Here is a 14925-nt window from a genome sequence, read left to right as displayed (position 1 = left end):
AGTAAAAAACGGGGAGAACGGTAAAGACTACATTGTGATTATACTTTCTCCTTGATTTGATTTTCCATAATCTTTAATTAATTTCCTTCAATATTCTTGCCATAACTTTATCTCTTGCATTCTTATTCTCAATTGATTTCCTCGTTCCAACAAAACCAATTATATTTTGCTAATTAGTAGGAGTATATTAAAACAAAATATTAATAAAATATACAAAATTATTGTATTACGCTTAAAACAAGATCATAATAATTATTAATTTCTATATGGGGTCGGATCCAACGGAACCCAGACAAAAGTTTTTAAAATTAACATTATATGAGTTCTTATTTTAATAATTTTTTATTTTAACTTCTCCAAAACTATGTCTTTGTGTATTGTTCTAACTCCTCCAAAACTGTCTTTGTGAAAATAGAGAAAGATGGATTGTTCGACACCAACCAAATATTGGAAGCGATAACGATTTAGTTTGATCAATTTTGATGGTTTGGCGAATTTTTGATGGTGATGAATGCAGGAAAATACAGATCACGATACAGAGATTTACGTGGTTCGATTTACTGAGGTAAATCTACGTCCACGGGAAGAAAAGAGGGCAGAGTTGTATTGCTTGATCTGTTTTCTACAGCTTACAATACAGACTTCTATTTGATATTTGATCTCTAGAGAACTTCTTTTGAACTTAACCCTTTTCTATCTGATCTAAGTTCTATTTATATATTGAACTAAGATCGTGGCTTGCATCACCACTAATGATGGTTATGGATGTCGTGGAGGTCATGGAGATCCTGCATGGGTCCACTATCTTGCATGAGATCCTGCATGAGTCCACTATCTCTGTACTTGGTCCACTATCCTGCATGAGTTGACTATCTTCCAGTTCGGTCGAATGCTGAGACCGAACTGCTGAACTATTGCCGAGCAGCTTTAGCCGATCTGAGAGTAGAGCTTGACTGGTCGGCTTTTACCGAGCTGTAGGCTGGGGCCGAACTCTTTGGTAATGCCGAACTGATACTCTTCCTTGGGCTTTGGGCTGATGGGCCGTCACTGCTGTTGGGCTTGTTTAGTCCGTACCCCATCAAATTTCATTAATAAAAGTTAGTGTGAGAGAATCATTTACTAAATTGTGTACCATCTATCATTAATTTGGATGATAAAAGTGAATGAGAGATTATCAAAGACCAACAAAATAGCGAACGGAGTAACGATTTTTTTGGTTAATCTTATTAATAAATATTATTGCCAGAGAATCATACCAAAATTGAATACTCCCTCCGTTTACGAAATATAGAGAATATTTGCTATTTTTGGTTTTTCATAAAAAATAGAGAACATTTAAAAAATAAAAGTTTTCAACAATTTATCTCTTACTTTTTTCCCTTCTCTCTTACTAATAATATGGACCCCACATTCCACTATTACTACTTCTCTCTTACTTTTTCCTTTTTCTCTTACTTTACCAATTCCATATTAAAACATGTGTCATTCACAATGTGTCATATTTTTCGTGAATGGAGAGAGTAGTAGATTACGATCTATATGCAAATAGTGAAGAAAAGATCTTCAAGCATTAACCAAATAGAGGAAATAATAATGATTTGCTTTGGTCAACCTCAACCTTATTTTCAATAGTTAGTGTGATAGAAACATTTACTAAATAAAATACTCCTTCCGTGCCAAAGAAGATGAACCCTTTTTTGGGCAAATGCAATCATTATTTAATGTGCTTAAGGGGAGAGAGAAAAAATTGTTGGATGCTTTAATATAGAGAAAAATAATAAAGTAAAAGAGAAAAAAAAAGTTGTTGGTCGTTTAAAAGTAGGAGAGAAAGAGTAGTATATTAAAATATATATTATTGCTTTGGATGAAAATAGTGAATGGGAGATTATCAAACACTGACCAAATCATAAAAGTAAATCCAAGAATCATACACTTAATTGAATGGTACATTACAATCTGTATGAAAATAGTGATAGGGATATTTTTCAAACTAATCAAATAGTGGAAGCAATAACGATTTGGTGTTGTCAATCTTATTATTGTAGCGTGGGAGAATCACTAAACTGAATAACGTTTACGGTCTATCATTAATTTAGATTAAAAAATAGTGCAGGAGAGATTATATAGCACCAACCAAATAGTTAAAGTAGTAATGATTTGATTTAGTTAATCTTCTTGATGTTAAAAGTTCGTACAAGAGAATCATACACTAAATTAAATAGTATATCACGGTCTATATGGAAATTGTGAAGGAGAGATTTTCCGCCCTCCAACCTAATAGTAGAAGCAATAAGAATTTGGTTTTTTAATCTAATTAATTAAATTTAGTGCGGGAGAATCATTCACTAAATTTAAGATTTGGATGAAAATGGAGAATGAGAGATAATCCAGCACCAACCAAATAAGAGCATCCACAGCGGCGAGCAATTGCTCGTCCGTCTGTCCGTGCCAGCGGCGCGGCACTGCTGTCTGCCGCTGCACTCTTGCCGCTGGCACGGCGCTGCTCGATGCATCGAGCACGTCCGTGCCAGCGAGCAGCCGATGTGGCACGTTCTGATTGGCCAACGGCATTTCCGTTGGAAATTCAAAATTTTCTTTTTTTAAAAAAAATCGAAAATAATATCAAAAATACAAAAAAATATTTTCACAATCCCAAAAAAATGGCCGTTTTTTTACCGTTCTTCTGGATTTTTTTTTTATAATTTTTTTATCCCCAAAATCATCTATAAATACACACATTCATCATTCATTTTTCACATCAAATCATCTCTCATTCATATTTTTTCATACAACTTATCTACACATTCATCTCTCACTCAAAACCTCAAATGGATTTCACTCATCTCATTGCGGAAGCGGAGCGCGAAGAACAAGAATACTATGAACAACACCGTGCCGCTTATGAAGCCTATGTCGCAGCGAATACCCCCGCCCCTCCTCCTCAACCAACTAGATTAACTCGCCGCTACATTCCTCTTGACCGGGAGGGAGCCCACGAAAGGCTCGTTGCCGACTATTTTTCCGACCAGCCGCGATTTCTGGAAGATTACTTTTGGCGCCGTTTTCGCATGTCAAAGCGCTTGTTTATGCGTATTGTCAACACATTGGCCGCCCGTGTTGAATAGTTTCAAACAAGTACAGACGCAGCCGGTCGGCAAAGTCTCTCGCCGTTGCAGAAGTGTACGTGTGCCATCCGACAACTTGCTACTGGGAAAACGGCTGACCTATTCGATGAATATTTGCATGTCGGTGAGTCCACTGGAATCCTTTGCCTTAAAAATTTTTGCGAGGGTGTTCGTTCAGCTTTCAGTGATGAATTCCTTCGGGCACCCACCACCTTTGATTGCCAACGGTTGCTTCGTCTTCACGAAACAGTCCATGGCTTTCCCGGTATGCTTGGCAGCATTGACTGCATGCATTGGAGGTGGAAGAATTGCCCGACTGCTTGGAGGGGGCAACACTTAAGCGGCCACAATGGCGGCGGCCCAACACTTATCCTTGAAGCGGTCGCCGACTACCGCCTATGGACTTGGCATGGATATTTCGGTGTTGCCGGATCCAACAGCGACTTGAACGTACTCTATTCTTCACCCCTCTTCACTGATGTGTTAAATGGTGTAGCACCGGCGATCGACTTCACCGTCAACGGAAATACATACCACAGGGGTTACTATCTCGCCGATGGTATCTACCCAAGGTGGTCGACTTTCGTGAAGACGCTCAGCAACCCGCAAGACCCGAGACGGGTTCTTTTTGCGTAGCGTCAAGAGTCCGCTCGAAAAGACGTCGAAAGAGCCTTTGGGGTCCTTCAAGCCCGATTCAACATTGTGAAGGCCCAGTCTCGGTTGTGGTACGTAAAAAATATCGCCGACATCATGTACACGTGTATTATCTTACACAACATGATTATAGCCGACGAAGGACCGAGGGCGGCTAGCTTTTACGACTAGGATGAAGCCGGAAGCTCAACCGCGAGGTCTCCCCCACGCCGAGGTGTGCATACGATGGTGGGTGAGAGGATCGAAACAAGGCAAACGATGCGCGATACTCGAATCCACGTTGCGCTACAAGAAGACCTAATCAAACACATGTGGGCGAAATTCGCCCACAAGTAGTGGGTTTTTAATTTTATGAATTTAATTATGTAATTTTTAATTTTTAGGATTTTAATTATGTAATTTTTAATTTTTTTGTACTTTGTAATATTATTATCTATATTTTAAATGAATTTTAATATTGTGGAAATGTTTTTATTTAAATTAAATAATAGAATGGTGGGACCCTTGTGCTCGTCCTTGCGGAAGAGCACGGATGTGGGTGTTGTGCTCTTGCCTAAGAGCAGGCAGAAAAAGTGGATCCGGGCCCACATCCTTGCTCGTTGGCAAGAGCACGGATGTGGATGCTCTAACACTTTTATTATAGCAATTCGTTTTGAAAAAAATCGTAAAAATAGTTAAAGTGGATATATAATAAAGTAAAAGCGAGAATAATGTAGATAGAACTTTTCTCTACATTATTCTCGTTTTTACTTTACTATGTATCCACTTTAACTATTTATTTAACTATTTATCCTTATGTGTGTGTACGTAATATATGTATGCAATCTTGTATCCCTAGTCCCAGTATGGCTCCACCACCACTAGTCTATAAATATGACACTATACACACAGCCTTAGATATCTCAAATTCAAAGCAAATCATCTCTCAAACCAAATCGATCTCTAAAACCAGTCAAGTATGGCCACCAGAGCGAGAGCTGGCTCTTCTTCTTCCAAGCGGCGACAGCGCAGTGATGATGATGTGGTTTTCCAGATCCACTACAAAAAATATCTAAGCATGGTGTTTGACTACAAGTTGGAATGGGGAGTCTTTGAGCTGTACAAGATGGTCGCTGCGGAGATGGGTGTAGACGATATAGCCTCTTTCAGAATCACCCGCAAAGATCATGAAGTTGACTACATTCTCATACTACTCACATATGATTTCAGTTTGTGCCGTTCCTCCTACACCACTCCCGACGGCTTTAAGCTGTATGAGGCCCTTTTGAGTTTCCCACTGCCAAGATTATTAATAAAATGAAACACTAGTCTTGGGAAGTGGGAAACTCAAAATGAAACACTGCCAATATATATATGGTATCATACCATAACAAAAGGTGTCGGTACGGTAATGATATCAATTTTCCTATTCCGCGATATACTGATTTTTAGCATACATCATATATGCGGTATACTGCTGCATATATTGAAATATTTTCAGAGATTTGATTATTAAAGTTTTATTGATTTGAATGTTATGAAAAAGATTCGATTGTGATGGAGTTTTATTGTCTTGGACATTATTTAAATAGTGAAATTGTTATTTTATACTTTATGGTATTTTAGGTATAAAACATATTTTTTGGGTATAACACATGTATTATGGTATTAAAGCATACCATATCATATTTTGGTATAGCGTAAAAGTATGGTACACCGCAATAACGAAACGGTAACAGTATCAAAAATTTATCATACCGAATTTTCGCTATACCAAAAATGCGGTAAGAAATCGGTATGATATTTTGTCATACCACCGTTTTTGGTACGGTATGCAGTATAGCGTTCTCGTATACCGTACCGACCTACCCCTACATACGTGCCTTGAAGATGGTAACAGTTAAGTATAAATTCGGCAAACTGCTAAAATAATTCTAAATATCCGGGTTCAGTCTATGACGCTTATTCAGCCAACTAACAATGAAGAAAACTCGAAGGAACACTTCAACCATGGAACAGAGATGACAAGGGCTCCAACTGTGATCGTCCAAGGGGATGGGCCTCTACGAGTGAACTGGGGTGAGGAGCAATGGACAAATAAAGTGGTGGAGGAGCGTGACGGAAATTGGGCGAGTGAACTGGGTTGAGGAGCAACGGACAAATAGGAAGGGGTGAAGAAAGAGGGGCTGGAGCGTGATCCTGTCAAGAATCTTCTTTTTCCAATGCTTGTTTTGCAATTTGTTTGCAAATTTCAGAAACCGGTGACCTTGTTTATGTTTTGTAATTCTTTCTCTACCCAAGCCCTACAAGGAAGAATATAATCATGTTATGTGCTTCTTACACTTACTACCTTAAGTGGAGAGAGTAAAGTAAGAGAGAGGAAATAAAGTAAGATAAAATGTGTTTTTATTTTTAGTAATGAGTCATTTTGAGTGAGAGACAAACCAAAAAGGAAAGTGAGTCATCTAAAGTGGGATAGAGGGAGTTTATAATATTTACTCCGAAATTCAAGTTTATTTTCATTTATTCCAAAAAATCAACATTAGCGTTGTAAGTCTTGTGAGTGGTTTAGTTTCTTTTATGAAGAAATTGTATGACACATTCTTATTAAATAGATGATGGAGCCAAAAAAGAGGAACTTGGACCTCCCAGACGAGTCTTCAGTAATAGGTAGTCTGAAATCACCAATGACCTCTTCCATTACACATGAGAAGAATTTTCAATCAAAAGTTTTGCCGTGTGTTGTTGTAGTGAAAGAGTATATTTGTATTTCCCATATTTTTAATGTTGAAAATAGTAACAAGTGCGATGGTGTGCTAGAGTTCATTGGATTTCCACATTGTCACCTTAGATGCATTGAAAAATGCTTGAGTTACTGTTCTTCTTAATTCTAACATAAATTCAGTATGAAATTAATTTTATTCACTTCCACGCAGAATGCGAAACTGTGCTCGACTGATATTGAGTGCTGCATATAAATTATATCACTCCAACAACCTGAGAATGATGTAAGTTTCTTTATTTTACAGCAAAAAGGCTTATCTATTTGTTTTATACTAATCAATTTGATTCTGACATTTTTTGGTACTTGGAAGCCTTTTTTCACAGAAATTGCAATGTCCTTCAACTGATAGAAGTAGAGATTACATAACGTGATAAGATGCATGATTGAGTCCCTAATTGAGAATGTGTTGGTACTACTAATACTAATATGGCTTGCATGAAACTTGCACGATATACTATGTACTGGGCCAACTTGTGCCTACATGTGATGTTCGTGCAATTCACGTATGGAGAAGAAAAAGGATTGTTAGGAAGGTATTGGCTTTGGAAGCCATTTCACAAAAATTGCAATGTCCTTCAACTGATTAACGTGGGGATTACATAACGTGATAAGATTGAGTACCTAATAGAGAATGGTACTAATACTAATATGGCTTGCATGAAACTTGCACTATCTACTATGTACTGGGGTCAACTTGTGCGTACATATGATGTTCATACAATTCACGTATGGAGAAGAACAGGGATTGTTGGGAAGGTATTGGCTTTCAAAGCCATTTTTCACAGAAATTGCAATGTCCTTCAACTGATTGACATGGAGATTACGTAACGTGATAGGACGCATGATCGAGTACCTAATAGAGAATGTGTTAGTACTACTAATACTAATATGGCTTACATGAAACTTGCACGGTCCACTATGTATTGGGGCCAATTTGTGCCTACACATGATGTTCATACAATTCACGTATTTAGAAGAAAATGGATTGTTGGGAAGGTATTGGTATCTTAAAATAAATTTTGTTTTTGCACGAATTTATAGGAATTAGGCATTGATGCTAACCTCACTCTATCATGAAAGCGAGCTCTAATGCTCGTTTTGCAATTTGCAAAGTTCACAAACTGGGGACCTTGTTTATGTTATGGAGGTTTTTTTACCACACTGGCTCTACAATTGCAACATATAATTATGTCATGTCCTTTTTGAACTGACTAGGTTGTGTTTTAGTAACTTGAAAGAAAGGGTTTTGCACGTGTGTCGTAGGCACGTGTTCCTTCATGATGGCTTGCATGAAATTTGCACGGTCTACTATGTATCGAGGCCAATTTGTGCTACCATAAACCCTAAACCCTAATTTATATGTATATCCTTTTGAGTTTCCCACAACCCAAGACTAGTGTTTCATTTTATTAATAATCTTGGCAGTGGGAAACTCAAAAGGGCCATCAAGAACTGTAAACTCATATACAACTTAAAGCCGTTGGGAGTGGTGTACGAGGAACGACACAAACTGAAATCATCTGTGAGTAGTATGAGAATGAAGTCAACTTCGTGATCTTTGCGGGTGATTCTGAAAGAGGCTATATCGTGTACACCCATCTCCGCAGCGACCATCTTGTACAGCTCAAAGACGCCCCATTCCAACTTGTATTCAAACACCATGCTTAGATAGTTTTTGTAGTGGATCTTGAAAACCACATCATCATCACTGCGCTGTCGCCGCTTGGAAGAAGAAGCGCCAGCTCTCGCTCTGGTGGCCATACTTGACTGGTTTTAGGCCATCAGCAATGGGCGGACGATGGCACGCCCGATGGAGCGCATCGTCCGCGCCCATTGCGGATACGGACGATAGGTCGCGGACGATCGTAGCGGACGATACTAAGGGCGCGGAGGATGGCGCGACCGATGCCTATCGTCCGCGCCATCGTCCGCCCCATTGTGGCGTACACGGACGATGGCCGCGGACGATAGGCATCGTCCACGCCATCGTCCGTCCCATTGTGGCGAACACAGACGATAGGTCGCGGACGATGGCACGCGGTTTGGTTGTTTTATAAATAGAGTTCATTCGTTACATTTCATTTCACAATTTCACTTTCGAAACTTACATTTACATAATTACTACGAAATGGCTTCAAGTCCAAATAGTCCTATGTTTAGTGGAGATGCGCGTTGGCCGGGTACAGAACCCGGCCAATATCGTTCGTTCGACACCAACGCCCAATACGATCCTGATTTCAGTACGGACTCGTATGGGTTGTCGGACATGGAGCCGTCTCCAAACCGACCAGTCGCCCCCTCCCGACGTGACACCGCAGCGGCCCATCCCGACCCCACCGCGACCGCTTCCGCCCCAGCCAAAAAGAAGCGGAACCGGCAGCGGGCGCAGAAGTTGCCGCCTCCCGGTGATTGCGATGAGTACGCCCCCGGCCGTACAAACTACACCGACGAGGAAACTCTCATTTTGGCCCGGTGTTGGGTAGATATATCGGAAGATCCGATATTTGCGAACAACCAGAGGCAGTTCGCGTACTGGGAGCGCATCGCCGACCTCTACAATGCGGCCAAGCCACCGAACGCGTACAAGCGCAAGCGTGAGCAACTCCGCAAGCACTGGGATCAAGTGAAGAAGCAAGTGAACTTGTACGCGGCGGAGTTCGAGAAGTGCGCGCGGGCACAGGGGAGCGGCGAGAGCTGGGAAGACGTGCGCGCTAAAGCGATGTTGTCGTACCGGTCGATGTTCTGCGAGTTCAAGCACCAGGCCATCTGGACGCTTTTGAGGGACAAGCAGAAATTCCAAGGTGGAATTCTGCACACTGGTGCGCCAAAGAGGACGAAGACCACCGAAGTTGGTGGTTACACGAGCAGCGGCAGCGGCAATCAACCGGTTGACCTCAACCGGTTGTACGTGGACGAAGGGAGTTCCGGCACACCGATGTCCTCCCGACGTCCTCCCGGCGTCAAGGCTGCGAAGGCCAAAGGGAAGGCGGCCGCGACCTCATCCTCGACCGCTGCAACCCCACCTCTGCTCCCGGAAATGCTCCCGCCCCAGGCAGCCGCCGTGTATGAGTCGTTGGCAACAGCGTCGATGGCGAGGACGTTGTTGGAGACGCACAAGGCCCTCAAGAAGTGTACCGACCCCGACGAAGCCGAATACCTCCGGGCATTGAGAGATGAGCTGTGTCGGAAGTTGGGAATTGCACCGACTTAGTTTTTTTTTTTTGTAAGTTGAACGGTATAACTTCTTTTTTTATTAATGTGTCCCCGTTTGTTATTTCGACTTTTTTATTTACTCGTTAATTGTTAGTTGAAAACATTTAAATTAATTAAACAAATCAATAAAATGATGATGTGGCGCGCCACTGCAGGTGGGGAGGTAGGAGGATAAAACTGCTGACGTGGCGCGCCATAGGGCGCGCTTTAGGGCGCCCCATTGCTAATGCCCTTAGAGATCGATTTGGTTTGAGAGATGATTTGCTTTGAGTTTGAGATATCCAAGGCTGTGTGTATAGTGTCATATTTATAGACTAGTGGTGGTGGAGCCATACTGGGACGAGGGATACAAGATTGCATACATACATTACGTACACACTCATAAGGATAAAGAAGATGTGCCATGCCCTTTTAATATTTTTCTTCAACTACAAGCTCAATACACATATATCTACTTTGGTATTACATTATGTCCAACCAACTTTTTTATTTCGGAAACAATTTACATATATATATATATATAGTGCAAAGTTTAATTGTTCTTTCCTTTGTCTCTCCACTCTAGGTAAAGGTGGGTAGGTGTTAGTGATGCCCGCTATTATAAAGGTCAAGTGTTAGTGATCCACCTATTTAGATTTCGCTTTACGATCACCGATTTTCTCCATTGTCGATTTAAAATCAATGATTTCATTTCTACTTTAATTAAATTTAAGTTCATTTACAAAAAACAAAAAATAAAAAAAGATTATTGAACAATTATAAAATATTTACAGATAAAAAAAAATTAAAGTAATAATCAAACTTCAAGTACATATGAACAAGTGTGATTTGAAAATGAAAATTAATTAGGGATAGTATTTGTAGATCAAAGTGGATGGGAAAATCGGAACGTCAAGGAAATAGAAATTCATATATAGCACGTCAATTAATTAATATGGAATTGAAATACGAATATGGCATTACTAGCTAATTAAGTTTAAACAATTCAAAAATATCAACAAGTCCTAACTTGGAGTGAGTAGCTTTTTAAGTTGTGGTAGCAAATAAGGAGTATAAAAATTGAATGACTGAATAAGATAAATAGTAGTAATTGGTACTCTTTTATTTCAAAACCACAAACAACTTTAGTAGTACTCCACAGTTGTGGATACATTTTCTCAGTTGCTTTAAAATGCTAGTACATCTCTACTTTTGTCAATTCTTTCCAACATTTCCAAAAAAAAAACAAAAGTTGGTTACACATTCCTTACAAATACTATTATTTAGTTAAATATTCATTCCCCTATTTAAATTCTCACACAATTCTAAAAGTCTTACATAGTTTAGAACAATAATTGATTATGGAATGCAATGTGTTAATCTTCCAGACGCGTTTTTACCCTCCAAAAAAATATAGATTATTAAATAATAATAAAATATTTACAGATAAAAAATTAAAGTAATAATCAAACTTCGAGTACAAAAACTGTATACTAGTATAATTTAGCTTCTTTCGAGAGTAATGAATTATTCCAATGTAGTAGAACAAATATCCGACAAGAAAATTATGTGTGTATTTTTTTTTTTTTTTTATTTCTTTCAATTTAAGGAGGATCGACGGTGGTTCCCCCACCTACCCCCGAAGTGACTCGGACCCCCGGCCTAATGGTCGGAGGTAGTGGCGGATCCAGGATCCGGAAACGGAGGGGGCGGAATATATAGTATTAGGCAGTGGCAGTGGCGACCGCCCCCTCCTGCCCCCTAGATCCGCCATTGGTCGGAGGTGAAGCGTCTTACCACCGAGACGCGCTTCGTTGTTCCCTTGGGAGCAAACGAGTCAACTTTCCGACCCCAGAACTGGTACACGACATAGTCAACTGTCACCCCCAAGGTTGGGTACCAACGAGTTAACCTGCCGACCTGGTACATGGCTTATCGACTGTCACCCCAAGGGAAATTAATCCCAAATTGGGCATCCCAGGGGTCTAACACGTGACCTCTAGGATGGCGCGGTATCCTTGCCACCCTCCTCAACCACTTGAGCTAGGGGCTTGGATAATTATGTGTGTATTTATTGAGTTTATAGTGTTTAGCTAAACCAGCTTATATAGAATTTAAATGTTATTGAGTCCGTCGACTTTAATTTCCGAGTCTCAATAATAGCGTTGAAGAGGTCCATTATTTGATCTAAACGTAGCTATTTAACATTAATTAAACACTCCCCAAAATATTAATTTTGTCAATTAATGGTAATGGGATTAATATACATGGACCACAAATATCGCGTCTTAGAATCTTAGAGATATTGATCTCCCTCGAAAAGAAGACGAAATTAATTTAACCGTCCAAATTTCTCAAGATTTATAGTATACAACTCTTAAAATGGTAAATAGAAAATTTGGTCATTTTAACTCAAGAGACGTATTTTGTTTTACAATCAATGGATCAAGAAATTATCAAATCAAGAAAATCTCGTATCTAGCGACATAGACATATATACATCATGCAATAATGTACTCCCCTCCATCCGTGAAATATTGTTTGTTTTTATTATTCAGTCCATCAACGAACTATTATCAATTTTTACTTTTTTCCTATTTTTAATAAATAAAATTTAGTTTCCATTAACTCATTATACTAAAAAAATTGGTGTCAATTAGTCGTTGACGAAGGAAGAGGAAACTGAGGATTTGGATGTTTGAAGAACGTGTCTTTGGTAAAAAACTAAAAAATAATTGTGTAACATGGAAAGTGAAACATGATTGCATATAGAGTAAATGTCAAAATTGGTCCTCAACATATAGCCATTTTACGTTTTTTGGTCCTAAACATTATCTTTTGAATTTTTTGGTCCTGCACATATGAAAATTTGATCATTTTGGTCCTCCGTCAACATTTCCATTAAAAACTAACGGTCAACGGCCGATTTTGACCAAATTAAACTTTTAATTCTTATTTTTCACTCCCTAATTATTTTTACACTTCAATTTCATCTTCTTCCTTCCTCTCATCTTTCATCTTCTTCCTTTCTCTTCCCCTTAAACCCTAGTTATATGAATTCCGTCAATTTTGTGAACCGACATTCTAGATCCGACGAAGAGATCGGGGTGGGCGACCCGGACACTGTTGACGATGAGGCCGATGGAGGCCCGATCCGTGGAGACGTGGACGTCGGGGAAGTTCCCTCTTTCTTCTTTAGATGGGTGATATCACTTAATTGTTGGATCTAAGTTTTCCTTCTCGTATTTCACTTTTTTTAGTTTCAAATTTGGATCTTTCCTTTAAAAAACCCATCTTTGATTTTTTGATTTTTGGATGATGATAAGTGGAAGGAAAGAAGATGAAATTGAAATGTAAAAATAATTAGGGAATTAATTAGGGAGTAAAAAATCTGAATTAAAAGTTTAATTTGGTCAAAATCGTGATTAATTCCGTTGACCGTTAGTTTTTAACGAAAATGTTGACGGAGGACCAAAATGATCAAATTTCCATATGTGCAGGACCAAAAAATCCAAAAGATAATATTTAGGACAAAAAACGTAAAATGACTATATGTTCAAGACCAATTTTGATCTTTACTCTTGCGTATATACATTAACATAAGGAAAAAGAGGCGCGGTGTTGGCTATTCTCTCAGACAAGGCAAATTGTCAGATATGCCCTTTTAATATTTTCTTCCACTACAAGCTCAATACATATATCTACTTCGGTATTGCATTATGTCAAACGATCATTTTTATTTGAGAAACGATTTACAAAAATTGTTGGCTAAGTTTATTTTCTATTTTTCTTTACTTTGCCTCTAGGTAAAGGTGAGTAACTATTGGTGATGCCAGTTATTATAAAGGTGGGTAGGTGTTAATGATGTCACCTATTTATATTTCGTTTATAATCAACAATTTTACGTTGATTTTTTTCATTATTGATTTAAAATAATGATTGAATTTCTACTTTAAACTTTGTATTAATAAATCGACATAAGAATAATAGATTGTTGAATGTGTGTGTGAGTGTCCAAGCGATAGAGAGGTTAACGCTTGAGGTCAAGGTCTCAGATTCAAGTCATCTATGACGTGGTCTCACTATGATTTCAAGTCTGTACTGCCAGAATGAATTTTGAAATTGCTGCCTCACTATGATTTCAAATTTTTGTTTTCTAATTTGCTATTCAATCTTCATGCAAAAATTCCAACTATCAACTATTTACAAATATGGTGATATCTAGTCTCACTTACTGAAAATAATCAAAATATGATCAGAGTATATATATATATATCATATTAATACTACTATATATAATTTGCACACACACATATAGCGGTGAAATTGAGTTGAGAAGCAAGTATGTTGGAACCAAAGAGGCTGAATAAAGCAGTGGTTCCTGAATCCCTTATCCCTCACCCTTCTCCAGCTAACCTCCAGCCCACCCGTCTTGCCCTCCATGTATCTCCTTCTCCCACTGCAATCACCCCCCTATCACTTTCTCCTCATGCATTTTACATTTTTACATTTGTTGTTGTTGTTGCTGCATGCCAATGGCGACGCCTCATCCTGCTCCGTTTATATCGCTTCCGCCTCCCACATTTACAAACTCCGGGTTAATTCATCAACTCTCTAATCTAATTTTGCGTTTCTCTCAACAATTACAGACCAAACACTTATGGGTTTTTTCTTTTTTTGTTCTAGAATAGAACTTAGATTCCGTGTTTGTACTGAACTTTTTTTTTATTCCGTGTTTGGGAGAGACGCATGACCCTCATGCGTCTCCTTTTAATGAGACGCATGACGATTATGCGTCTTTCATAAAGACGCATGAGGGTCATGCGTCTCTCTTTTTTTTCATTTTTTTACGACGCATGAGGGTCATGCGTCTTAGGTAGAGACGCATCTCCCTCATGCGTCTTTTTTTTTTAAATTTCACGAACGACGCATGATGCTCATGCGTCTCTAACTTGCTAAAATTCGCAGACGGAAGGCAGAATAGGCAGAATACGCGAGGAAATAGACGCAGACAAAAACTCAGCTATTTCCTCGATTTCTTGGCGATTCCCTTCATATTTCGGTAAGTTTCCTTCAATCTTTCAACATTGCTCCCTTATTTGTTGTTTATTTGCATATTATTAGGGTTTTTGATAAATTTATTTTAAACTTACTAAATTAGGGTTTATTGAAAAAAATTGTCTTTGTTGG

Source organism: Salvia splendens, chromosome 20 (genome assembly GCF_004379255.2).
Source record: "Salvia splendens isolate huo1 chromosome 20, SspV2, whole genome shotgun sequence".
Classification (NCBI taxonomy): domain Eukaryota; kingdom Viridiplantae; phylum Streptophyta; class Magnoliopsida; order Lamiales; family Lamiaceae; genus Salvia; species Salvia splendens.
Note: the sequence above shows the minus strand (reverse complement) of the source record.